This window comes from Tachyglossus aculeatus, chromosome 2 (assembly GCF_015852505.1).
Source record: "Tachyglossus aculeatus isolate mTacAcu1 chromosome 2, mTacAcu1.pri, whole genome shotgun sequence".
NCBI lineage: Eukaryota > Metazoa > Chordata > Mammalia > Monotremata > Tachyglossidae > Tachyglossus > Tachyglossus aculeatus.
The window spans coordinates 61972253-62000098 of record NC_052067.1 but is presented as its reverse complement, the minus strand read 5'-3'; the positions used below and the strand labels follow the sequence as shown (position 1 = coordinate 62000098).

General features: G+C 47.1%; 1 long non-coding RNA gene across 1 annotated transcript; it reads right to left on the bottom strand.

Moving 5' to 3' along the window:
- Window positions 1-2036: 2036 nt before the first annotated feature.
- Window positions 2037-26508, bottom strand: LOC119923143. The gene is made up of 4 exons (XR_005448781.1): window positions 26408-26508; window positions 22987-23098; window positions 22641-22744; window positions 2037-2423 (listed from the first exon to the last, which is right to left on the bottom strand). It is a non-coding gene; the product is annotated as an uncharacterized LOC119923143 (long non-coding RNA).
- Between the last annotated feature and the right edge of the window lie 1338 nt (window positions 26509-27846).

Sequence of the window (27846 nt, the reverse complement as noted above, 5' to 3'; positions counted from 1 at the left end):
GTACTTGCTCTGTGCCAAGGACTGAGAAGCAGCAAGGCCTCGTGGATAGAGCGCAGGTCTGGGAGGCAGAAGGAACTGAGTTCTAATTCTGGCTTTGCCACCTGTCTCCTGGGTGACCTTGGGAGAGTCACTTCACTGCTCTTTACTTAACGTCATTTGGAATATGGAGGTGAAGACCGTGAGCCCCATATGGGACGGGGTTTGTGTCCAACCTGATTAGCTTGTATCAACCCCAGTGCTTAGAAGAGTGCTTGATAAATAGGAAGCACTTAACAAATACCATCTCTCCCTAAGATAATTTTTTGATGTTAAATGGGGGAAATAGCCCTATACTTCTCTTGTAGGAATTATAATAATAATCGGACTTGGAATAATTAATAATTGTGGTATTCGTGAAGCATGCACTATGCACCATGTACTGAGAAGCAGCGTGACCTAGTGGAAAGAGCACGGGCCTGGGAGTCCCAAGGGCCTGGATTTTAATCCTGGTTCCGTCACTTGTCTGCTACGTGAAATAGGGTAAGCCACTTCACTTCTCTGGGCCTCAGTTCCCTCGTCTGGAAAATGGGGATTAAAACTCTGAGCCCCACATGGGGCAGGGACTGTGTGTCCAACCCAATTAGCTTGTATCTAGCCCAACACTTAGAACAGTGCCTGGGCCATAGGTAAGTGCTTCACAAATATCATTTAAAAATATTTAAAAAGGCATTTCTTTCCTGGGACGTTATCTGCTCATAGTAGCGGAAGCAGGGAACAGAAAGTCCTCTCCTGACTTTCTCCTCATTGTAGGAGGCACCAACGTCCTTCCCCTCTCACAGGCCTGTAACCTTGGTGTTATCCTTGACTCCACTCTCTCATTCAACCCGTCACCAAATCCTGTCAGTCCCACCTTCACATCGCTAAAACTTGCCCTTTCCTCTCCATCCAAACAGCTACCACACTAATACAGTCACTCATCCTCTCTTACCTTGATCACTGCTCTTTGCCCAACCTCATGCCTCTCCCCACTCCAGTCCACACTTCACTCTGCTGCCCGGATCATCTTTCTACAGAAACATTCAGGATATGTCAACCCCCTCCTCAAAATTTTCTAATGGTTGCCAATCCATCTTCATATCACACAAAAACTCCTCACGACTGGTGTTAAAGCACTCCAATACCTTGCCCCCTCCTACCTCACCTCGCTTCTCTCCTACAACCCAATCTGCACACTTCGCTCCTCTGGTGCTAACCTTTTCACTATGCCTCCATCTCACCTGTCTCTCCAATGACCCCTGGTCCATGTCCTACCTCTGGCCTGGAATGCCCTCCTTCCTCAAATCCACCACACAATTACTCTCGCCCCCCCCTTCAAAACCTTACTGAAGGCACATCTCCCCCTTCTAGACTGTGAACCCGCTGTTGGGTAGGGACCGACTCTATATGTTGCCAACTTGTACTTCCCAAGCACTTAGTACAGTGCTCTGCACACAGTAAGCGTTCAATAAATATGATTGAATGAATGAATGAACATCTCCTCCAAGAGGCCTTCCCAGACTAAGCCCCACTCTTCATCTCCCACTCCCTTCTGCGTTGCCCTGACTTGCTCCCTTTACTCTTCCCCCCTCTTCAAGCCCCACAGCACTTAGGTATAGTTCTGAAATTTTATTTATTTGTAGTGATGTCTGTTCACTACAGGGCAGGGATTAGCACTCTTTATTGTTGTACTGTACTTTCCCAAGCACCTAGTACAGCACTCTGAACAAAGTAAGTGCTTAATATATATGACTGGCAATGAATGAGTGAATAAAAGTGAAGGCCCTGAGCCACTAACATGAGGCCCAGTGGGTTTCGAGCGCCCTCTTGGACCCGTCCGTATCTGGCTCAACTGCAGAGACTGAGGTCCCTGGGTTGGCAGAACAGTGCCGGATTCCCCGTCCCTCCTCGGGGGACCCCGTATCTGAAGCCCCCAGAGCATAGCCTTACCCTGGCACTTTCTTGGTGATGTGAGACATACAGATCAGGATGGGGAGGAAACGATAGTTTCTCTTGTCTCCATGTCAGTCAAAAGTGATTTAATTTCTTTTCTAGAAGTACAAAAACATTCAAAAGAGCATTCAGTTTTAGGCTGGAAACAACAAGATAGAATTGCCACGACCAACCGGACACAAAGTAAACAATATGTTTCTTTCCCTCCTCATACTTCCCTCCTCCAATTTGACCCTCCTTGGTTATGATGATCAAATCGATTCCTGCCTAGATTAACAAGGGCACAGCGAATCTCCCCAAAACACACATCCATGCGGCACATAAAAATCACAGATTGTTCACCCCTCAGATCAGTGGTGGATCCCAGGAATAAATATCCCCTTGGAGCCCAGAAGGATTGTTCCTTGTCATCACTCCCACATGGACTTTCTTCTCAAACTCTGGTTGGTGATTTTCTGTGGAAAGAAAGAACAGAAGAGAGATTAATCCTGCTTTGCTGAGTCCAAGCCCCTGGACCCATGCCAACTCTTTGTGCCCTTGAAAAACGATAAAAGAAGGAGGAAAAAAGAGGGGTGGCATCTGTTGTTAAGGGCTTACTAGATTGCAGGAACTGTACTCGATGCTGGGGTAGATACAAGATAATCAGATTGGCCACAGTCCATGTCCTAAGTGGGGCTCACAGTCTTTATCTCCATTTTACAGAGGAAGGAACTGAGGCACAGAGAAGTTAAGAGATTCACCTGAGGTCACCCAGCAGACAAGCTGCCAAGCCGGGATGAGAACCTGAGTCCTGACTCCCAGGCCCGGGATCCACCCACTAGACCCCGCTGCTTCCCTTCCCCACTACTACACGGGCTGACTCCTCCCCAAGTCCCTTCTCCGCTATGTCTGCCCCAGCTGCCAGGACACGGGGAAGGGTTTCTTCCTTTCTTAGGGTGGCAGGGGGCTCACCGCTGAGACCGGGGGAGGGGGCTTCCAAAGCATGGTTCTTGAGACAGACATGAGCTCATAGTGCAAAGGGAAGGGGATCAAAACCAAAAAAATCTGTTCCAGAGAGATCAAGAGGAGTCTTTGGTGTTCAAAACACCCCTCAGTATCTCCATCGACTACAACACCTTACTGAAGGCTAATCTCCTCCAAAAGGCCTTCCCTGACTAAGCCCTCTTTTCCTCTTCTCCCACGCCCTTCTGCATTGCCCTGACTTGCTTGCTCCCTTTGTTCTTCCCCTCTTCCAGCCTCACAGCACTTATGTGCACATCTGTAACTATTTATATTGATGCCCGTCTCCCCCCTTTAGACTATAAGCTCACTGTGGACAGGAAACGTGCCCATTTATTATTACATTGTACAATCCCAAGTGCTTAGTACAGTGCTCTGCGCACAGTAAGTGCTCCATAAATACTATTGAATGAATGAATGAATCCTCCTTTTACAAATGCCTGAGGAAATTCGTATTTTAAATTCATTTCCATTCCCTTTTAAGTCTCTTCTCATGGCTGAGCAATCATCCAGAAGGCTGCCAATTCTGCCTCTTCCCAAGTGTGTGAGAAACTGTGGACAGATCCCTGCCTTCGAGGAGCTTAGGGTCAAACTTGTGAGGAGCACTGTCTGTGTCTTTGTATGTCTGTGTCACTGTCTGTCCTCACAAACTTGTGAGGAGCAATTGGGAGTCTGATAGCATTATTAGCCATGATCCCTGCCTTCCAAGAGCTTACAGTCTACTAAGGGCAGAGCACTGTACCATGGACATGGGAGAGCACATTAGAGTTAGTAAAAAAGAGCCCTTCCTTCAAGAAGCTTATATCAGCTGTGCACAGAGGGCTATGCTACATATCTGGGAGAGTGCAATAGGATAGCATTGGAATACACGAGCCCTGCCCTCAAAGAACTTACAGCCTAGAGGGGGATATGCTTACCACATCTGGAGCACTGTGGTGGATGCCCATATGCAAACCACTGAATTAGGTATCTACCATGCAGCAAGAGAAGCAACGTGGCTTACTGGAAAGAGCACAGACTTGGGAGTCAGAGGACTTGGGTTATCATCCCAGTTCTGCCACTTGTCTGCTGTGTGAATTTGGGCCAGTCACTTAACTTCTCTGTGCCTCAATAACTTCATCTGTAAAATGGGGATTAAGACTGTAAGCCCCAGGCAGGACAAGGACTGTACCCAACCTGACTAACTGGTATCTACTGCAGGCCTAGAACAGTGCTTGACACAGAGTAAGCCCCTAACAGAATGTCATTTAAAAGAAAAAAAAAATAAAAAGGAGGAGGTAGCCAGGCTGAAGAGTCAGTCAGTCATATTTGTTGAGTGCTTACTGTGTGCAGAGCTTTGGGCTAAATGCTTGGGAGAGTGCAGCAGAATAAGATAAAGTCAGGTAAACTTGGGCACTGTGATAAGCCACCAGTGATTGAGTGGATGGACTCGTCCTCATGTTTCTTGGGTTTCATATAGATCCTGACAGACTCTGCCTTTCTTCATATTCAGATGGATGCAGCTTTGGAGTGTCTGTCTTTCTTGAACACTTTGGTGCTTTTGAACGCCACAGCCACACAGCTCCCCCCAACAGAATTCTTCAAAATGAGGCATTTCAAAGATGGTCCCCAGTAACCTACACATCAAGCAAAAACTCCTCACTCTCAGCTTCAAGGTTCTCCATCACCTCACCCACTCCTATGTCACCTCCCTTCTCTCCTTCTACAGCCCAGCCCGCCCCATCCACTCCTGTTGCTAACCTCCTCACTGTACCTCATTCTTACCTGTCCCGCCATTGACCCCCAGCCCACGTCCTCTCCCGGCCTGAAATACCCTCCCTCCACACATCCGCCAAGTTAGCACTCTTCTTCCCTTCAAAGCCCTACTGAGAGCTCACCTCCTCCAAGAGGCCTTCCCAGACTGAGCTCCCTTTTTCCTCTCCTCCTCCCCATCCCCCCACCCTACCACCTTCCCCTTCCCAGAGCACCTGTATATGTTTGTACATATTTACTATTCTATTTATTTTGTTAATGATGTGCATATAGCTTTATTTCTACTTGTTCTGATGACTTGACACCTGTCCACATGTTTTGTTTTGTTGTCTATCTTCCCCTTCTAGACTGTGAGCCCGTTGTTGGGTAGGGACCGTCTCTATATGTTGCCAACTTGTACTTCCCAAGCGTTTAGTACAGTGCTCTGCACACAGAAAGCGCTCAATAAATATGATTGAATGAATGAATAAACGGGCACATTCCCTACCCACAAGAAGCTTACGGTCTAGAATCAATAGAAATCAATATTTGACAGATATGGACATGAGTGCTGTGGGGCTGGGCAATATATCCAACAGCTGGCCTTGTGGAAGGAAGGTAGGGCTGGGAGTCGGAGGTTCTGTGTTTGATTCCCAGCTCCACTCGTCTGTTGGGTGCCCTTGGACAAGTCGCTCGACTTCTCTATGCCTCAGTACCCTCATCTGTAAAATGGGGATTAAGACTGAGACACCCAAGTGGGACAGGGAAGTGTCCTTCTTGATGAGCTTGTGTCTACCCAGGGCCTTAGAACAGTGCTTGACACATAGTAAGTGCTTAACAAATACCATCATCATCACCTCACTTGGCAGAGCCTTTGTTCCCTCATCTGTAAAATGGGATTCAATACCAGTTTTCTTTCCTACTTAGGCTGTGGGACAAGCACTGTATCCATCTGATAATCAGGTCAGATAAGGTCCCTGTCCTGTTTGGGACTCATAATGATGATGATGATGATGATGATGATGATAATAGTAATACTTAAGTGAATAATAATCATAATAATAATGATGGTATTTGTTAAGAGCTTACTATGTGCAAAGCACTGTTCCAAGCACTGGGGGGGATACAAGGTGATCAGGTTGTCCCACGTGGGGCTCACAGTCTTCATCCCTGTTTGACAGATGAGGTAACTGAGACCCAGAGAAGATGAGTGACTTGCCCAAGGTCACAAAGCAGACAAGTGGTGGAGCCGGAATTAGAAACCATGACCTCTGACTCCCAAGCCTGTGCTCTTTTCATTGAGCCACATGTGAAGTCTGTGTCCCACATGGGAAGTAGCCTCCAAAACTTTCCAAAGTACAGCACACAGGAAGAATTGAATAAATATGATTGACTGAATGAATGGATGTTATTTGCTCAGCACTTACTATGTGCCAGGCACTATTCTAAGCAGTGGGATGCCTGATGGCGGCGGTTGTTCTGGATGGCCACCAAGTTGCCGGGAACTAAAGAATTAGTCATACAGCATGTGACTGCCAGAAGTTTTAATAAAGTTTTATTGGTAAGGCCGAAGACCGAATGAGGGTAACGCACTCGGTGGGCTCATTTCCTTAAGGGAAACCCGAATGCACCATACAATGGGCTTATATACTGCTGTTGCTGATCACAGTGATTGGTAGATTTGAAAACAGTGGTGGTACAGATTTGGTGCAGAGCTGGGCGGAGTCTATCTCCTTATTTGGTTTGGTTCCTGGACCCAGCCAGTGGGCTGCAGGGTCTAAGGCCCATACCAAATATGGCAACAGAACCACGTACATTCAAACAATATCTGCAACCTTTCCATGGTGCATGGGGGGGCCCCCATCATACCTACAAGATAAACTGGTTTGGCATAGTCCATGTCCCCCATGAGGCTCACAGTCTTAATCCCCATTTTACAGATGAGGACACTGAGGCACAGAGAAGTGAAGTGACTTGCCTAATGTCCCCCACAATCAGTCAATCACATATACTGAGCACTGACTAGTTGTAGAGCATTGTACTCAGCCCTTGGGAGAGTACAGTAGAACAATATAACAGACACATTCTCTGCCCTCAGTGAGCTTACAGACTAGAGGGGGAGACAGACATTAATAAAAATAAATAAATTACAGACAAGTAGCAGAGCTGGGATCAGAAGCCAGGTCCTTCTGACACCCAGGCCTGTGCTCTGTCTGCTAGGGAACAAACCAAGCAGCAGAAAAACCTTAAAATCCCAGTTCCTACTGCAACCCTTCTCATTTCTCTCCCCTGCCTCACATTCATCACATTATGAAGCCAAAAATATTGAAGTTCTAATAAGCAGAAATAGGAAAATCAAAAAGCTGGTTTTTCAGACTCTAGACTGTAAGCTCCTTTTGGGCAGGGAACGTGTCTACTAATTCTATTGTATTGTACTCCCCCAAGTGCTTAGTACAGTGCTGTGCTCCTAGTAGCATTCAATAAATAACTTTGAATGATTTTTAAGCAGTATGTGGAGGAAGGAGTGTGGCCTAGTGGAAAGAGCAACCAATCAATCAGCCATATTTATTGAGGGTTTACTGTGTGCCAACCATAAGCCAGGGAGTCAGAGGACCTGGGTTCTAATCTCAGCTCCACCACTTGTCTACCTTGTGGGTAGGGATTGTCTCTGTTGCCGAATTGTACTTTCCAAGCGCTTAGTACAGTGCTCTGTACACAGTAAGCACTCAATAAATATGATTGATTGAATGAATGAATGAATGAATGAATGAATGAATGAATGAAAGTAGGAGACAGAATAGGTATTTAATCCCCATTTTACAGTTGAGGAAACTGAAGCACAGCGAAGTGAAGTGTCCTGGCCGAGGTGCTCCAGCAAGCAGCTGGCAGAACTGGGATTAGAACCCAGATCCTCCGACTCCCAGGCCCGTGCTCTTTCCACTAGGGCACGATCCTTGAAGTTGGTAGTGAGGAAGCACAAGCGTCAACTGGTCCTGCAGTTGTCTCTCTTTCTTTGTTTCTGACCACTCTCTCTAAGCTGTTTCAGCCCTAAAACTGCTTGACCACTCACATCAGGTGACTTTCACTTGATTTACTCAAGACAATTCTGGCAATGACTCAGATCACTTAAGGACTGGATTTACTCAAGACAATTTAGTTACAAGGATGAAAGTACTCTCTTGTGCTAATCAAGATCCCTGGCCCTGCCTATCAGTATTATCAGATCACTAAGAACAAAGCAGATCCAGGGTTGGACGGAAAACGCCTGGGGGGTTTACTACTTTCTATGTTAAAGGACTTCTCTTGTATTGTATTCTTCTGATAATATGAATTGTTGTTCCAACTGCATGTAGAGAAACTCTTTACTGCTTGAAGTTGAACTGGCCTTGATGGACAGAGATAATTTTGCCACTTAACCAGCACTCCCTGCTAACACTTTTAGAAATAAACTTGTCTCTGACATAGCCTCTAAACACAATGCACAGTTTGGGAAGTTGTTGGATTCCTGCCCTCAAGGTATCTTAAAATCTACTAGGAGTGGGGGATCAATCAATCAATCAATCGTATTTATTGAGCACTTACTGTGTGCAGAGCACTGTACTAAGCGCTTGGGAAGTACAAGTTGGCAACATATAGAGACAGTTCCTACCCAACAGTGGGCTCACAGTCTAGAAGGGGGAGACAGAGAACAAAACCAAACATACTAACAAAATAAAATAAATAGAATAGATGTGTACAAGTAAGATAAATAAATAGAGTAATAAATATGTACAAACATATATACATATATACAGGTGCTGTGGGGAAGGGAAGGAGGTAAGATGTGGGGGGATGGAGAGGGGGACGAGATGTGGATGTTAGTTTTACTCTCCTAATAATAACAATGACCACGGTAATAATGGTGGAATCTTTTAAGCGTTCACTATGTGCCAAGCACTGGGACAACCACAAGATAACCAGGTCAGACACTGTCTGCCCCAGAAAGAGGCCCCAGTCTGAGGAAGATGGAGAACGGGTATTGAACCCCTGTTTTCAGAAGGGGAAAGAGTAACCGAGGGAAGTGAACTGATCTGCCCAAGACCACATGGTGCTCGAATCCCCATTTTGCAGATGAGGAAACAGAGGCATAGATAAGTTATATGGCTTGCCCAAGGTCACACGGCAGGCAATGAAGTGCTTCCTGCACATAGAGCATTGTACTAAGCAGGTGAAAGAGTACAATACAAGAGTTGGTAGGCACACTCCCTGCCCAAAATGAGCTTTTACAGTCCAGAGGGGGAGACAGACGTTAATATAAATCATTTATGTACATTCATTCATCATCATCATCATCATCATCATCAATCGTATTTATTGAGCGCTTACTGTGTGCAGAGCACTGTACTAAGCGCTTGGGAAGTACAAGTTGGCAGCATATAGAGACAGTCCCTACCCAACAGTGGGCTCACAGTCTAAAAGGGGCTCACATTCATTCATTCATTCAATTAATTCAATCCTATTTACTGAACTCTTACTGTGTGCACAGCACTGTACTAAGCCCTTGGGAGAGGACAATATAACAATTCTCTCGACTGTAAGGTCATTGTGAGCAGGGAATGTCACTGTTTATTGTTGAGTTGTATTTCCCCAAGCACTTTGTACAATACTCTGTACACGATAAGTTTTCAATAAATGCAACTGAATGAATCAATAATAAACAGGCACATTCCCTGCCGACAAAGAGCTAGAGCAATCCAGAGCCGGGGAGACAGTCAGCAATACAAATAAACAAATGAAATATTTGGACATAAGGAGGGGGCAAAGTGATAGAGAGCCTTGAAGCCGAAAGTAAGGAGTTTTTGCTTGATTTGTAGGTTGACAGGCAGCGGCCGGAGATTTTTGAGGAGGGAAATAACATGCCCAGAGCATTTCTGCACAAAGATAATCCAGGCAGCAGAGTGAAGTATAGACTGAAGTGGGGAGAGAGAGGAGGATGGGAGATCAGAGAGGAGACGGATGCAGTAATCTAGTCGGGATAGGATGAGAGATTGACCCAGCAAGGTAGTGGTTTGGATGGAGAGGAAAGGGCGGATCTTTGCGACATTGTGGAGGTGAGACTTGCAGGTTTTCATGATGGATTGGATGTGTGGGGTGAATGAGAGAGCGGAGTTGAGGATGTACTCTTCCGAGCATTTAGTACAGTGCTCTGCACTCAGCAAGTGCTCAAGAAATATGATTTAATGAATGAATAATAATAATAATAATAACGGTATTTGTTAAGCGCTGTCTGAAAGCAGACAAGCATTAAATACTATTCAATGAAAGCTTGGAGAGAAAAAAAATAAAAGGCTTCTAGACAAGCGGTGTGGCTTAGTGGAGAGAGCATGGGCCTGGGAGTCTAATCCCAGCTCTGCCACTTGCAGGACAGTTGATGCTAGGCAAACTGATGGGGGTCCCCCTCATGCACCGTGGAAAAGTTGCAAATATTGTTTGAATGTACACGGTTCTGTTGCCATATCTGGTATGGGCCTTAGACCCTGCAGCCCACTGACTGGGTCCAGGAACCAAACCAAATAAGGAGGTAGACTCCGCTCAGCTCTGTACCAAATCTGCACCAATCCAGTCCCCACTGTTTTCAAATCTACCAATCACTGTGATCAGCAACAGCGGTATATAAGCCTGTTGTATCAGGTACTAGGGGCCTTTTCCCTTAAGGAAATGAGCCCACCGGGTGCGTTACCCCCTATTCCATCTTCAGCCTTACCAATAAACTTTATTAAAACTTCCGGCAGTCACATGCTGTCTAATTCTTTAGTCGCCCGGCGACTTGGTGGCCATCCGGAACAACCGCCGCCATCATTTTGGTGGCCCGTACGGGGAGATCCAGTAGATGTGACTGCCACTGTCCTGGCTGACCACAGCACAGCCTGAAGCCATCGGAGTGGTGAGTTCTTTTTTTTGAATTGTTCTTGACTGTTCTTGTGGATGCACCCTCTAGTTCCCGGGTACACTGGGGGGAAGGAAAGACCGACTGGGTCGGTCCGGGAAAAGGACCTCTCGTCAGGAGGTGGTCCGGGAAAAGGACCTCTCGTCATGAGGCAGTCTGGGGAAGGGACCTCTCATCAGGGGATGCCTTGAGTTGGAGGGACCACAGCTTGGGCAAGTGGGATGCCACGTGGCGCTCGGGCATAACCCGAGACAGGCACAGAGCCGGAATTGTTCTTGTCTGCTCTCGCGGAGGCACCCACTAATTCCCAGGTTCCCTGGGGGGAAGGAAGGACGACCGGGTCGGTCTGGGAAAGGACCTCTCATCAGGAGACGGTTAGGGCATTTCAGCAACAGTGGGACGCCACTCGGTGCACGGGCATAACCCAAGACAGACACAGAACCGGGATTGTTCTTGTCTGCTCTCGCGGAGGTACCCTCTAGTTCCTGGGTACACTAGGGGGTAAGGAAGGCCGAATGGGTTGGTCTGGGAAAAGGACCTCTCATCAGGAGAAGGTCCTGGTATTTCAGCGCCAGTGGGACGCCATGCGGCGCTCGCACATAGCCCGAAACAGACACAGAACCGGAATTGTTCTTGTCTGCTCTCGCGGAGGCACCCTCTAGTCCCCAGGTTCACTGGGGGGAAGGAAGGCCGACTGGGTCGGTCATCACCCGAAACAGACACAGAACCTCAAAAAAGGAACGTTTTCCACCCATTATGGGACAAATTTTTTCCAGCACCCCAAAAGAGGAACGTTTTTCACCCATTATGGGACAAGGTTCCTCAATCCCAGGCCAGCAACTGATTTTCTTGTGCACCACAAAATGGCCCCAGTATGAATTAGAGGATCAGGAAGTCTGGCCCGAATATGGGTCACTAAATTATAATACCATTCTCCAGCTGGACTTCTTATATTGCAACCAGTTAGAGAAATGGTCAGAAATCCCATATGTCCAAGCTTTTATGAGTTTGTCTCAGAGCCCTGAGGGAAAGACTGTCACGTGTTTTTCCTGGGCCCTTCCCAGGGGTCCAGCTCTAATGCCCGATTCCCCAGATGTACTGGATGATCCTCTCCTCGGCCAGGGACCCCGGGAGGATGGCTTTCCATACCAGTCCACCTTGTGGGCCCTAAGCCCTTCCAGTACCCAGGGAGGCACACGTTTTGCCCTTCCAGGGACAGAGGAAAGGATACTCCCCTTGAGGGAGGTCACATGGGAAAGGGGACAGATAGTGGGGGTACAGGCACCCTTCTCTTTGAGTGAGTTGGAAATGGCAAAATGGAAATTGGGACAATATTTTGCAGACCCCACATGCTTTTGGGAAGAATTCCGGAGTCTGACCCTGCAGTACGATCTGTCATGGGAAGATCTTAACCTGCTGCTTTATAGCTGTCCTTCCCTCCAAACCAGAGTGGAGTTATCAGGAGGAGAATACTGATAGATAGCTCCAGGATCATATGATTACATGCCTACTGGCGGGCATGGAGAAAGGAATTAGGAAGCAAGTTAACTATGATCGGGTCTGAGCTGTGACCCAGGACTCTACCGAGAATCATGCCATGTTTAGACTCAGGCTGGCGGAGGCAATTAGAAAGTACACCCAGCTTGATCCCGACTCGGTAGAGGGAAGTGTCATTCTAAATCTGTATTTTATTAATTGGCTGAAGATATCTACTGAAAACTAGAGAAGGAGCAGTTGGGGCCACAAACCCCCACAAATCAGTTGTTAGAGGCTGCCTTTAGAGTTTTTAACAACCGTGACCAGGCAGCCTGAGATTAGAAGAACCACAGGGCCAAAGTGAAGGGCAGGGAGCAGGCCCAGTTATTTGTGGTAGCCCTGACGAAGGGTCGGACTACCCTGGAAGGTCGCCCGATGCAGCCACGGTGCTTGCCTGTGGCCCAGGGTCTGGGAAGCCCTGTCTTGTGTGCCACCAGTCTGGCAATTGGGCTCGGAAGTGCCCCCAGGCATGGAGACCTGGTTGCGGCCACCAGCCACCTGGACAGTGCCCCTTCTGCTGGGGACACAGGCACTGGAAGCAGAATTGCCCACTACTGGAGGCAAGCGCCGAACCTGAGGCTGGCCAGTTCCTGGCTGTTGGTGCGTCTGAGAGCCGGGACTGATGGGGCCCAGGGAACGGCCGGGCCCCTGCAGGAACCATCTCCATGGCCGAACCATGGCCGAACCCAGGGTGAGCGTGGAAGTGTCCGGTAAAATTATAAATTTTCTTATCGATACGGGGGCCCCCTATATTCTGTCCTTCCCAGTTTTCGTGGTCCTACCCATCCATCTGGAGTAAGGGTGGTGGTGATCGACGGCATCTCAAAATCTTGTCGCCAAACTGCCCCCCCCCCACACCATGTTTATATCAGCAGGAACTGTTTGGCCTGACCTAGCCAAACCTTTTGCCTTATATGCAGACGAGCAGCGACACCACTGTGCTGCGGTTCTAGGTCAATCCTTGGGGTCAGACTTTTGGGCGGTAGCGTATTTTTCCAAGTGGTTGGATAGTGTCGCCTCTGGTTGGCCAGCATGTCTCCATGCAGTAGTGGCCACTGCCATAGCGGTACAGGAGAGCAGAAACCTGACTTTGGGCTGACCCCTTACCGTCTATACTCCACATCGAGTCCTAGCAGTGCTAGGAAATAGGGGTGAGCATTGGCTCATGGGAGGCCACTTGCTGCAATACCAGGCCCTCCTTCTTGACACCCCTGAAGTTATCTTAAAGACCTGTAACTCTCTGAACCCAGTAACCCTTCTCCCTCTCCCAGAAGATGGGGAAGGGGACTGGCCAGCCCCAGTTCATGATTGCCTAAACAAAATTGACGAGAGGTACTCTAGCAGACCAGAACTTAGGGACTTACCCCTTGAAAACGTGGATGCTAACTCGTTCACGGATGGGTCCAGTTACATGGACCAGGGAGTCCAATATGCAGGGTACGCAGTAGTGAGCCTCCATGAGGTCACGGAGGCACAGCCCCTCCCTCCAGGGACCTCTGAGCAAAAAGCAGAACTAGTACCCCTATCTCAAGCTAAGGAATTGGGAAAGGGGATGCGTCAACATATTTACTGACTGCAAATATGGCTTCCATGTCTTACATGCTCATGGGACTATTTGGAAAGAGCTGAGGTCTCCTCACTGCCTGAGGCAGCCCTATCAAACATGCAGAGGAAATCCTCCAGCTACTTGCAGCAGTTTGGGAACGCCGGGAAGTGGCTGTAATTCACTGTCGGGGACACCAAAAGGGGAATACAAAAATAATCAAGGGAAATCATTTTGTGGACTCAGCTGCTCAACAGGCAGTCCACACCAAAACAGAGGACACCTCTTGTCCCAGATTTTTCTGATTCTCCTCAGGAGGACACTCCCTCACAATACACCTGTGACCGAATTGGCGACCTCAGCCTCCGCAGGGAAGAGCACCAACCCATGGGACAGAAGTCAACTGAGGAACCTGAGGGAACACTGCCCCCATCTTACAGGCTCTACAAGAAATCACCCCGACTGTGACACCACCAGCAAGCTTACGGCCGGTTTGCGGTACACCCATATGACCCTGAACACATCTAGTTATGAGTTCATCGCCCACTGTCAGCATGAAGCCACTCCAGAAGATGGACCATCGACCCTCAGCAACCCCTTAGGAATAAGGGTTGTATGTCTTTGGGGGGGGGAATGATGGGGGGCCCCCCCCATGCACCATGGAAAGGTTGCAGATATTGTTTGAATGTACATGGTTCTGTTGCCATATTTGGTATGGGCCTTAAACCCTGCAGCCCACTGGCTGGGTCCAGGAACCAAACCAAATAAGGAGATAGACTCCGCCCAGCTCTGCACCAAATCTGCACCAATCCAGTCCCCACTATTTTCAAATCTACCAATCATTGTGATCAGCAACAGCAGTATATAAGCCCATTGTATTGGGTACTCGGGGCCTTTTATCTTAAGGAAATGAGACTGCTGGGTGCATTGGCCCTTATTCGGTCTTTGGCCTTACCAATAAAACCTTATTAAAGCTTTTGGCAGTCACATGCTGTCTGACTAATTCTTTAGTCACCCGGCGACTTGGTGGCCATCCGGAACAACCACCGCCATCAAAACCACTTTACTTCTCTGTGCCTCAGTTGGACTGTGAACATGGACTGTGTCCAATCTGAATAGCTTGGATCGTTCCCAAACTGGCACAGTACCTGGCACACAGTAAAGACTTAACAGATACTAGTTAAAGAACAACAACACTTGGATTGGCTCCCGTTTATTCACCCCTCCCTCATTCCCACAGCACTTACGTATGTATCTATAATATATTGATTTATATTCCTGCTGTCTCCCCCTCTTGACTGTAAGATCACTATGGGCAGGGTATGTGTCTATGTGTTATAGTGTACTCTCCCAAGAGCTCAGTACAGTGCTCTGTACACAGTAAGCACTCATCCTATGGTGGGGAGACAGACATTCATATGTAATAAATGCCAGACATGGACATAAGTGTTCTGGGGCTGGGAGGAGGGATGAATAAAGGAAGCAAGTCAGGGCAAGGCAGAAAGTACTGGGAGAAGAGGAAAGGAGGGCTGTCGTGGAAGGCCTTCCAAGTGCTTAATACAGTGCTTTATACACAGTAAGTGCTCAATAAATACGACTGACTGTCCAGCTTGATAAAGAAATGGTTGTTGGACTGATTGACAACATGGTTGGTGACAGGAAATATGAAGAACCTCTGATGATATTTAACACCTATTCCCTCCCTCCATTATCCCCTAGGTTTCACAGGGGTTTCTTCCTAACAGAGTTTCATACTGGGACCAAGTCACGGATTTGACTGTCCTGGGGCCTGAGCCAGGCCAAGTTACCCAAGAGGCCTGAGTTGAGGTAAGCTGGGCTGAGCTTTTAATTCGTTCATTCAATCCTATATATTGAGGATTTACTCTGTTTAAAGTACAGGTCAAATGCTTGGGAGAGCACAGTAGAACAATAAACAGATACATTTCGCCTCCCACAACAAGCCAGGGAGCTGGCCAGGAGCTTGAGCCCCATTTTGACTTGGCTGGTGACTTCTTCATTCACTATTTCAATCGTGTTTATTGAGCACTTACTGTGTGCAGAGCACTGTAGTAAGTGCTTGGGAAGTACAAATCGGCAACATATAGAGATGGTCCCTATCAAACATCAGGTCCCAAGCGCTGTGGAGAAGCCGCCTAGCCAAGTGGCTGGAGCGCAGAGCCTGCAAGTCAGAGGACCTGAATTCTAATCTTCGCTCTTCCACTTGTCTGTTGTGTGACTTTGGACAAGTCACTTTACTTCTCTGGGTCTCAGTTACCTCTTCTGTGAAATGGGGATGAAGACTGTAAGCCCCAGGTAGGACAGGGACGGTCCCAACCTGATTAACTTGTATGTAGCTCCAGGGCTTAGAACAGTGGTCAGCACAGAGTAAACACCTAAAGAATGCCATTTCAAAGAAAAAAAAGAGGGAGGGAACCTAGCTGAAGAATCAGTCAGTCAATCACATTTATTGAGGGCTTACTGTGTGCAGAGCACAAGCCAGGGAGTCAGAGGACTTGGGTTCTAAGCTCAGCCCCGCCATTTGTCTGCTGTGTGACTTTGGGCAACTCACGTCACTTCTCTGCACCTCGGTTCCCTCTTCTGCAAAATGGGGATTCAAGACCTGTTTGGAACTGTGAGCCCCAATGTGGGACCCAATTGTTTCCTCTCTACCCCTCTTTAGCACAAGCCGTAAATACCACAACTATCATTAACCAATCATCTTACTGTCTTCTAGAAATTAGCATAGGAACAGAGAGGAGTTCCATCGGTCCAAGGAAATATTGGCTTAGTGGATAGAGCACAATCCTGGGTATCAGAAGGACCTGGTTTCTAATCCAAGCTCCACCACGTGACAGCTCTGTGACCTTGGGAAAGTCACTTACCTTCTCTGAGCCTCAATTACCTCATCTGCAAAATGGGGATTAAGACTGGGAGCCCCATGTGGGACAGGGACTGTGTCCAACCTGATTAACTTGTATCTGACCCAAAGCTTAGAACAGTGGTTGGTAGTAAGGGCTTAACATGTATCATTATCATTATAATATTACACCCTCCTCCATGATAAACATGTGGAAACCATTCTCACAGGAAGACAGGCCAAATAATATGAAGCCGTGTGGCCTACTGGTAAAAACTCGGGCCCAGGAGTCAGAGGACCTAGGTTCTGATCCTGTCTCTACCACTTGTCTGTTGTGTGATCTTGGGGAAGTCATTACGTCCTCTGTGCCTCAGTACCTCATCTGTGAAATGGGGATCAAACAGAAACTCCTTACTGTCGGCTTTAAAGCTCTCCCTCAACTCGCCCTCTCCTACCTCTCCTCACTTATTTCCTACTACAACCCAGTCTGCACACTTTGCTCCTCCAGTGCTACCTCGATCACTGTCTCAATCTTGTCAATGTCACCACCAACCCCCTTCCCACATCCTCACTCTGGCCTGGAATTCCTCCCCCCTCCATCTACACCAGACCGCTACTCTCCCCACCTTCCAAAGTCACGTATCCTCCAAGAGGCCTTCCCAATTAAGCCCTCTTTTCCCCAGCTCACTTTTCTCCCTTTTGCATCATCTCTGCACTTGAACCTGTGACCTTTGTTCAGCCTACCAAGAATGTGCTCCCCCCAGATCCTACCTGGAGGTGAAACAGGACCAATGTCTGGTGTAGGGGGAGGGGAAATAGGGCTGGTGTTTGGTTGAGGGAAGGGGGATAAGGGGAAAATCGAAGAGAGGGAATAGGGCCAGGGTCTGGGGTGGTCCAGGATTATGAGCCCATTATTGTTAGTAATAATTATCATTATTATTATGGTATTTATTAAGTGCTCACAATGTGCCAAGCACTATACTAAACAGTGGGTTGGATCCAAGCAAATAGGGTTGGAGGCAGTCCCTGTCCCACATAGGGCTCATGGTCTTAACTCCCATTTTACAGATGAGGGAATTGAGGTACAGAGAAGTGAAGTGATTTGCCCAAGTCCACGCAGCAGACGAGTGGCAGAGCTGGGATTAGAACCCATAACCTTCTGACTCCCAGGCTCGTGCTCTATGCCCTACATCCAGCCAAACTCCCATCCCTTCAGGGTAGGATAAGTGCTTGGATCTGGGGGGTATCAGTTTGGATGGACAAGAAAGGGTGGATTTTAGAAATGTGAAGATAAAACCTCCAGGATTTGGTGATAGGTTGAATGAAGGATGAGGAGAGGATAATGCCAAGGTTACTGAATGAGGGATGAGCTGCGCATAATGTCAAGGTTACAGGCTTGAGGGGCAGGGAGGACGGTGGCATTGTCTACAGATGGGAAAGAATTTGGAAGAGGAATGTTTGGGTGGAAATAAGGAACATTTGAGTGGGATTACAAGGAGTTCTATTTTGGATGTGTTAAATTTGAGGTGTCAGAGGGACATCTGAGTAAAGATGTCATTCATTCGATCATTCAATTTTATTTAATGAGCTCTTACTGTGTGCCAAACACTGTACTAAGCTCTTGGGAGAGTGCAATTCAAGAACAGACACATTCCCTGTTCGTGGTATAGAAGATGAGCTGACAGGAAGGCAGGAGGAAATGCGAGGCAACATGACCTATTGGATAGAGCACAGGCCAGTGAATCAGAAGGACATGAGTTGTAATCCCAGCTCTGCCACTCGTCTGCTGCGTGACCTTGGACAAGTCACTTCACTTCTCTGTGACTCACTGACCTTATCTATAAAATAGGGATAAAGACTCTGAGCCCCCATGGGACAGGGAATGTGCCCAACACAATTAGACTGTTTCTACCCCAGGGCTTAGTACAGTGCCTGGCACATTGTAAGCACTTAAAAAATACCATTAAGAAAAAAAGAGAGAGAGGTCCAGGTTGGAGAGGTAGATTTGGGAGTCATCCACATAGAGATGGCAGTTAAAGCGTGGCTTAGTTTATAAAGCACAGGCCTGGGAGTCTGATGGACCTGGGTTCTAATCCTGGCTCTGCCACATGTCTGCTGCTTGGGTAATAATAATAATAATAATAATGGTATTTATTAAACACTTACTATGTTCCAGGCACTGTACTAAGAGCTGGAGTGGATACAAGCAAATCCAGCTGGACATAGTCCACGTCCCACACAGGGCATACATTCTTCATCCCCATTTTACAGATGAGGTCACTAAGGCACACCGAGAAGTGATGTGGCTTGCCCAAGGCCACACAGGTGGTGGAGCTGGGATTAGAACCCATGGCCTTCTGACTCCCAGTCCCATGCTCTAGCCATTAATCCATGGCACTTAACTTCTGTGCCTCAGTTACCTCATCTGTAAAATGGGGATAAAGAGTGTAATTACCTCATCTGTAAAATGGGGATTAAGAGTGTAAGCCTCACATGTGACAGGGACTCCGCTCAACCTGATTAACTTGAATCAACCCCAGCATTTAGAATAGTGCTTGACACATATTGGGTGCTTAACAAGTGCCATAATTATTAAGTCTCCTTTCAGTTCTCACCTGTGCATTTTTTCCCAGCGCTTGGCACAGTGATCTCTGCACACGGGAGACAAAGATGCTTAATAGTCCTCCTCCTCCTCATCTCAGCCCCACACCATTCACTCATTCAATTTTATTTATTGAGCGCTTACTGTGTGCAGATCACTGTACTAAGTACAATTTAGCAACATATAGAAGCGGTCCCTACCCAAAAACAGGCTCATAGTCTACTAGCAACCCTATTCCTCCTCTTTCCCTTTCTTCTCCCCTTCTCCTTCTTCCTATCCCCGTGCTCTTCCTCCTCCTCCTCCTCTTCCATGCCCCAGTGAGAAGATACCTCCTGGAAGGACCAAGAGAGTGTAGATGGCACTGTGCAAGGCGCAAATACTATCTATCATCAACTCCTGCACGGGTTTTCAGGTTCAAAGTTTCAGGGCCCAGGATTAAGCACTACCATCCGTCCCATCTCACAAGCCCGCAACATTGGTGTCATCCTTGACTCCGCTTTCTCATTCACTCCACATATCCAATCCGTCACCAAAACCTACAAGTCTACCTCCACAACATCGCCAAGATCTGCCCTTTCCTCTCCATCCAAACCACTACCTTGCTGGGTCAATCTCTCATCCCATCCCGACTGGATTACTGCATCAGCCTCCTTTCTGATCTCCCATCCTCCTGTCTCTCCCCATTTCAGTCTATGCTTCACTCTGCTGCCTGAATTACCTTTGTAACAGAAACGCTCTGGGCATGTCACTCCCCACCTCAAAAATCTCCAGTGGTTGCCTGTCAACGTACGCATCAAGCAACAACTCCTCACTCTCAGCTTCAAGGCTCTCCATCACCTCAACCCCTTCTACCTCACCTCCCTTCTCTCTTTCTACAGCCCAGCCCACACCCTTCGCTCCTCTGCTGCTAACCTCCTCACTGTGCCTCGCTCTCGCCTGTCCCGCCGTCCACCTCTGGCCCACGTCCTTCCCCTGGCCTGGAATGCCCTCCCTCCACACATCTGCCAAGTTACCTCAATTCCTCCCCTTCAAAGCCCTACTGAGAGCTCACCTCCTCCAGGAGGCCTTCCCAGACTGAGCCCCCTTTTTCCTCTCCTCTTCCCCTCCCCATTGCCCCCCTTCCCTTCCCCACAGCATTTGTATATGCTTGTACATATGTATTACTCTGTTTTATTTGTACATATTTACTACTCTATTTTATTAATGATGTACATATAGCTATAATTCTATTTATTCTGATGGTTTTGATACCTGTCTACTTGTTTTGTTTTGTTGTCTGCCTCCCCCTTCTAGACTGTGAGCCTGTTTTGGGGGGAGGGATCATCTCTATATGTTGCCGACTTGTACTTTCCAAGTGCTTAGTACAGTGCTCTGCGCACAGTAAGTGTTCAATAAATGCAATTGAATGAGTGAGTATTAAACAGGAGATTTTGTCTTCATAATTTTCGCCTTGTTCATTCATCTCTCCCACCCACTAAGCTAGGTTTTTGGAGGGTAAATGGGAGAAACCATCTTATACCTCTCTTGTAATAACAATTGTAATTAATAACTGTGGTATTTGTTAAATGCCTACTCTGTGCCAAGGACTGAGAAGCAGCATGGCCTCGTGGATAGAGCACAGGCCTAAAATGCAGAAGGACCTGAGTTCTAATTCTGACTTTGCCATCTGTCTGCTGGGTGCTGGGTGAGTCACTTCACTGTTCTTTATTTAACTTCATTTGGAATATGGAGGTGAAGACCATGAGCCCCATGTGGGACAGGGATTCTGTCCAACCTGATTAGCCTTTATCAACCCCAGAGCTTAGAAGAGTGCTTGATACATAGGAAGTGCTGAACAAATACCATCTCTCCCATGCAGTAAGATAACACTTTTTAGGGCAAATGGGGGAAACAATCCTATACTTCTCTTGTAGTAATTATTGTAATAATCATACTTGGAATAATTAATAATTGTGGTATTTGTTAAGCACATACTATGCACCAAGTACTGAAAAGCAGCATGGCCTAGTGGAAAGAGCACAGGCCCTGGAGTCAGTAGGACCTGGATTCTAATCCCAGTTCCACCGCTTGTCTGCTGTGTGACCTAGGGCAAGCCACTTCACTTCTTTGGGCCTCAGTTCCCTCATCTGGAAAATGGGGAATAAAACTGTGAGTCCCACGTGGGACAGGGACTGTGTCCAACCCAATTAGCTTGTATCTAGCCCAGCACTTATAACAGTGCCTGGACCATAGGTAACTGCTTTACAAATATCATTTCAAAATTATTAAAAAAGGCATTTCTTTTCTGGGACACTATCCGTTCATAGTAGCGGAGGTAGGAAACAGAAAGTCCTCTCCCAGACTTTCCCCTCTATGAGGACGACACCACCGTCCTTCCCATCTTACAGGCCTGTAACCTTGGTGTTATCCTTGACTCGGCTCTCTCATTCAACCCACATATTCAATCTGGTCACCAAATCCTGTCAGTCCCACCTTCAGAACATCACTAAGATCTGCCCTTTCCTCTCCATTCAAACTGCTACCACATTAATACAATCACTCATCCTCTCCCGCCTAGATTACTGCATCAGACTCCTTGCTGACCACCCAACCTCCTGCCTCTTCCCACTCCAGTCCACACTTCACTCCACTGCCCGGATCATCTTTCTACTGAAACAATCAGGACATATCAACCCACTCCTCAAAAAATCTCTAATGGTTGCCTATCCATTTCCCTATCAGACAAAAACTCCTCACCACTGGTGTTAAAGCACTTCATCACCCTGCCCCCTCCTACCTCACTTCGCTTCTCTCTTACAACCCAACCTGCATACTTTGCTCCTCTGATGCTAACCTTCTCACTGTGCCTCCATCTCCTCTGTCCACCAATGACCCCTGGCCCATGTCCTACCTCTGGCCTGGAACACCCTCCCTCCTCAAATCCACCACACAATTACTCTTGCCCCCTTCAAAGCCTTACTGAAGGCACATCTCCTCCAAGAGGCCTTCCCAGACTAAGCTCCACTCTTCCTCACCTCCCACTCCCTTCTGTGTCACCCTGACTTGCTCCCTTTGCTCTTCCCCCTCTCAATGCCCCACAGCACTTATGTATATTTTTGTAATTTTATTTATTTATATTGATGTCTGTTCATTTGTATGGATGTCTATCTCCACCATCACCACCCTCCCTCCCCACCAAGACTGTGAGCTCCTTCTGGTTAGGGATTGTCACCCTTTATTGTTGTACTGCACTTTCCCAAGAACTTAGCACAGCACTCTGCACAGAATTATTGCTTAATAAATGCTACTGAATGAATGAATAAAAGTGAAGGCCTTGAACCACTAATGCGAAGCCGGTTGAGTTTTGAGCATCCTCTTGGGTCCAGCCATGTCCGGCTCGACTGCCGAGACTGAGGTCTCTGGGTTGGCAGGACAGTGCCAGATTCCCCATCCCCCATGGGGGGACCCTGTATCCGAATCCCCCAGAGCCTATGCTTACCCTGGCACTGTCTTGGTGGTGTGGGACACGCGGATCAGGATGAGGAGGAAATGATGGTCTCTCTTCTTGCCTTCATGTCAGTCAAACGTTATTTAATTTCTTTTCTAGAAGTATACAAACATACAAAAGGGGGTTCCATTTAAGGCTGGAAACAACAAGATAGAATTACCATGACCAACCGGACACAAAGGAAATAATATCTTTCTTTCCTTCCTCTTACTTCCATGCTCCAACCTTACCATTCTTGATTATGATGATCAAATCAATCCCTGCCTAGATTAACACGGGCACAGTGAATCTCCCGAAACACACAACCATGCGGCACGTAAAATCACAGACTGTTTACCCCCAGACCAGTGTTGGATCCCAGGAATTAACATCCCTTTGGAGCCCAGAAGGATTGTTCCTTGTCTTCACTCCCGCACGACCTTTCTTCCCAAAACCCGGTTGGTGATTTTCTGTGGAAAGAAAGAACAGAAGAGAGATTAATCCTGCTTTGTTGAGTCCAAGCCCATGGACCCATGCCAACTCTTTGTTCCCTTGAAAAAAAACAAAAGAAGGAGAAAAAAAAAGGGGATATCTGTTGTTAAGGGCTTACTATGTGCCAGGCACTGTACTAGATGCTGGTGTAGATACAAGCTAATCAGGTTGGACGCAGTCCATGTCCTAAGTGGGGCTCACAATCTTTATCCCCATTTTATAGATGAAGGAACTGAGGCACAGAGAAGTTAGGAGACTCACCCAAGGTCACCTAGCAGACAAGCTGAGGAACCTGGATGAGAACCCGAATCCTTCTGACTCCCAGGCCTGGGATCCATCCACTAGGTCCCGCTGCTTTCCTTCCCCACTGCTACACGGGCTGACTCCTCCCCAAGTCCCTTCTCCGCTGTATCTGCCAGGGCATGGGGAAGGGTTTCTTCCTTCCTTAGGATGGCAGAACATTCACCGCTGAGCCCAGGGGAGGGGGCTTCCGAAGCATGGTTCTTGACACAGACGTTAGCTCAAAGTGTAAAGGGAAGGGGATCAAAACCAAAAAATCTGTTCTGTAGAGATCAAGAGGAGTCTTTGGTGTTCAAAACACCCCTCGGTAATTCCATCGACTACAAAGCCTTACTGAAGGCTCATCTCCCCCAAAAGGCCTTCCCTAAGCCCTCTTTTCCTCTTCTCCCACTCCCTTCTGCATCGCCCTGACTTGCTTGCTCCCTTTGTTCTTCCCCTCTCCCAGCCTCACAGCACTTATGTTCACAGAGAATCAGCATGGCTTAGTGGAAAGAGCCTGAGCTTGGGAGTCAGAGGTTGTGGGTTCTAATCCCTGCTCCACTTGTCAGCTGTGTGACTTTGGGCAAGGCAATTCACTTCTCTGGGCCTCAGTTACCTCATCTGTAAAGTGGGGATTAAGACTGTGAGCCCCATGTGGGACAACCTGATTACCTTGTATCTACCCTAGTGCTTAGAACAGTGCTTGGCACATAGAAATCGCTTAACAGATACCATCATTATCATTACTATTATCTGTAATTTTATTCATTTATATTAATGTCTGCCCCCCTCCCTCGCCAGACTGTAAACTGACTGTGGGCAGGAAATGTATCCATTTATTTTTGTATTGTATGATTCCAAGTACTTAGTACAGTGCTCTGCACACAGTAAGTGCTCCATAAATACGATTGAATGAATGAATGAATCCTCCTTCTCCAATTGCCTGAGGAAATTCTTATTTTAAATTCATTTCCGTTCCTTTTTAAGTCTCTTCTCACGGCTGAACAATCATCCAGAAGGTTGCCAATTCTACCTCCTGCCATGTGCATGAAAAACTGTGGATGTGATCCCTGCCTTCGAGGAGCTTACAGTCAAACGTGTGAGGAGCAATTGGGAGAGTCTGATAGCATTATTAGCTACGATCCCTACCATCAAAGAGCTTACAGACTACTATGGGCAGAGCACTGTACCATGGACTTGGGAGAGCACATTTCAGCTGTGTGACTTTGGGCAAGTCACTTCACTTCTCTGGGCCTCAGTTCCCTCATCTGTAAAATGGGGATTAAGATTGTGAGCCCCACATGGGACACCTGATCAACTTGTAACTTCCCCAGTGCTTAGAACAGTGCTTTGCACATAGTAAGCGCTTAATAAATGCCATCATCATCACATTAGAGTTAGTAAACAAGAGTCCTGCCTTCAAGAAGCTTAAGTCAGCTGTGTACAGAGAGCTATGCTACATGCTTGGGAGAGTGCAATTGGATAACATTGGAAGACATGAACCCTGCCATCCAAGAACTTAAAGTCTAAGCAGGGAGATGCTTACCATGTCTGGAGTGCTGTGGTGGATGCCCACATGTGGACCACTGAGCTAGGCATCTACCATGCAGCATGAGAAGCAGCATGGCTTAGTGGAAAGAGCACAGACTTGGGAGTCAGAGGATGTGGGTTCTAATCCCGGTTCTGCCACCTATCAGCTGTGTGACTTTGGGCAAGTCACTTAACTTCCCTGTGCCTCAGCTACGTCTTCTGTAAAATGGGTATGAAGATTGTAAGCTCCTTGAAGAACAGGGACTGTGACCAACCTGATATTAACTTGTAGGTACCTCCAGGGCTTAGAACAGTGCTTGACAAAGAATAAGCACCTAAAAGAATGTCATTTAAAAGGAAAAAAAAAAAAAGAGGGAGGGAGCCAAGCTGAAGAGTCAGTCAGTTAATCATATTTATTGAGTGCTCACTGTGTGCAGAGCATTGGGCTAAGTGCTTGGGAGAGTACAATAAAACAATAAATGGACACATTCCCTGCCCACAGTGAGCTTACGGTGTAGAAGGGGAGACGGACAATAGTAGAAATCAATAAATGACAGATATGGCCATAAGTGTTTTGGAGCTGGAAAGAGGGGATGAATAAAGGGAGCAAGTCAGGGTGAAGGGAGTGGGAGAAGAGGAAAAGAGGGCTCAGTCGGGAAAGGCCTCCTAAGGCCTTAGTACAGTGCTCTGCACACAGTAAGCACTCAATAAATAAGCATTACTGACTGACTGTCCTACCTGATTAACTTGTATCTACACCAGTGCTTATAACAGTGCTTGACAAATAGTACGTGCTGAAGAAATGTCATTTCAAAGAAATAGAAAAAAAAGAGAGGAAGCCAGGCTGAAGAGGAATGAGCTCTATTCTCAATCTGGCCAACTACCCTGAGGCTAGCGGGAGGAAGGGGAATACTCTTCCAGGTGAATCAGCGAAGCCTAGCGGGTAGAGCCCAGGCCAGGAATTAAGAAGGACCTGAGTTCTAATTCCAGCTTTGTCTCTGGTCTGCTGGGTGGCCTTGGATAAGTCTCTTCACTTCTCTGGGCCTCAGTCACCTAATCTGTAAAATGGAGCTCAATCCTAAATTAATGTCTATTTATAATTTAATCTCCAGGATGATTTTATCAAGGTAATTGTTGGTTGATTGTGGTTGGGGTGACCTAGGGGTATGATACCCTCTCAGGGTCACACCTGGAGAGTTTCCAAGCTGATACAAGTCAAAACTCACCGGTGCTGTGCAGCAGCGGCATGGGAGAGAGTTGAGGGCAGAGACTTAGGTTCACTGTGTGGAAGGAAGCAAAGGTAAACCACTTCCATATTTTTACCAAGAAAACTCTATGGATACACTACTGGGACAATTGTAGATGGAGGTGGGGCTTCTGGGAGAGATATGTTCATAATATCGCTGTGGGTTGGACACGACAACAGCATAAGACAACAACAACAAGGGGTATGATAAAACCTCTGAATGATGACTTACAATTCTACTCATAGCATCACTGGCAATATATCCGATAGCTGGCCTCATGGAAGTAATGCAGAGCTGGGAGTCAGAGCTTCTGGCTTTTAATTCTTGCTCCACTCATCTGCTGCAAGTCACTTCACTTCTCTGGGCCTCAGTACCCTCATCTGTAAAATGGAGATTCCCTCATCTGTAAAATAGAGATTAAGACTGTGAGACCCAAGTGGGATGGGGAAGTGTCCTACTAGATGAGTTTGTACCTACTCCAGCCCTTAGAACAGTGTTTGATGCATAGTAAGTGCTTAGCAGATACCATCACTATCACCTCACTTAGCAGAGCCTTAGCTCCCTCATCTGTAAAACAGGGATTCGGGCTGTGGGATGAGCACTGTATCCATCAGGTGATAGGTTCGGACACAGTCCCTGTCCCGTGTGGGGCTCGTAAGCATAATAATGATGATGATGATGATAGTTAAGTGAAGTCTGGGTCCCACATAGGGCGTAGTCTAAGTAGAAGGCAGGCAGCGAATATGTCTGTCCACTGTTGTAATGGACTTTCCCAAGTGGTTGGTACAGTGCTCTGCACACAGGAAAACTTAATAAATATGGCTGAGTGAATGAATGAATGGTATTTGTTAAGCACTTACTACCTGCCAGGTTCTAAGCTCTGGGGTACATTTGTTAAGCACTTACTACCTGCCAGGTTCTAAGCTCTGGGGTACACATGAGGTAATCATTGTTTGACACAGTCAATGTCTCCCATGGGGCTCACAGTCTTAATCACCATTTTACAGTTGAGGTCACTGAGGCCCAGAGAAGTGAAGTGACTTGCCTAATGTCCCCCTCAGTCAGTCAATCACATTCACTTAGTGCTTACTCCGTGCAGAACACTGTACTAAGCACTTGGGAGAGTACAATAGAACAATATAATGGACACATTCTCTGCCCACAATGAACTTACAGTCTAGAGGGTGAGATGGACATTAATATGAATGAATACATTACAGACGAGCGGCAGAACCGGAAGTAGAACCGAGGTCCTCCTGATTCCCAGGCCTGTGCCTTATTCTTTAGGGAACAAATCGAGCACCAGAAAAGCCTCAAAATCCCTGTTCCTAATGGCAAACCTTCTCATTTCCCTCTCCTGACTCACATTCGTCGCATTTATGAAGCCAAAAATATTGAAGTTCTAATAAGCAGATATAGGAAAATCAAAAAGCTGTTTTTTTTAGCATCCAAACTCCAAGATCTTTATGGGCAGGGAATGCGCTTGCTAATTCTATTGCATTATACTCCCCCAAGTGCTTAGTACAGTGCACTCTGCATGTAGTAAGCATTCAATAAATCCCTTAATCAGTGTTTAACCGGTATGTGGGGGAAGGGGTGTGACCTAGTGGAAAGAGCAAAGGATCAATTAGTCAATCAATCAATCAACCGTATTTATTGAGCACTTACTG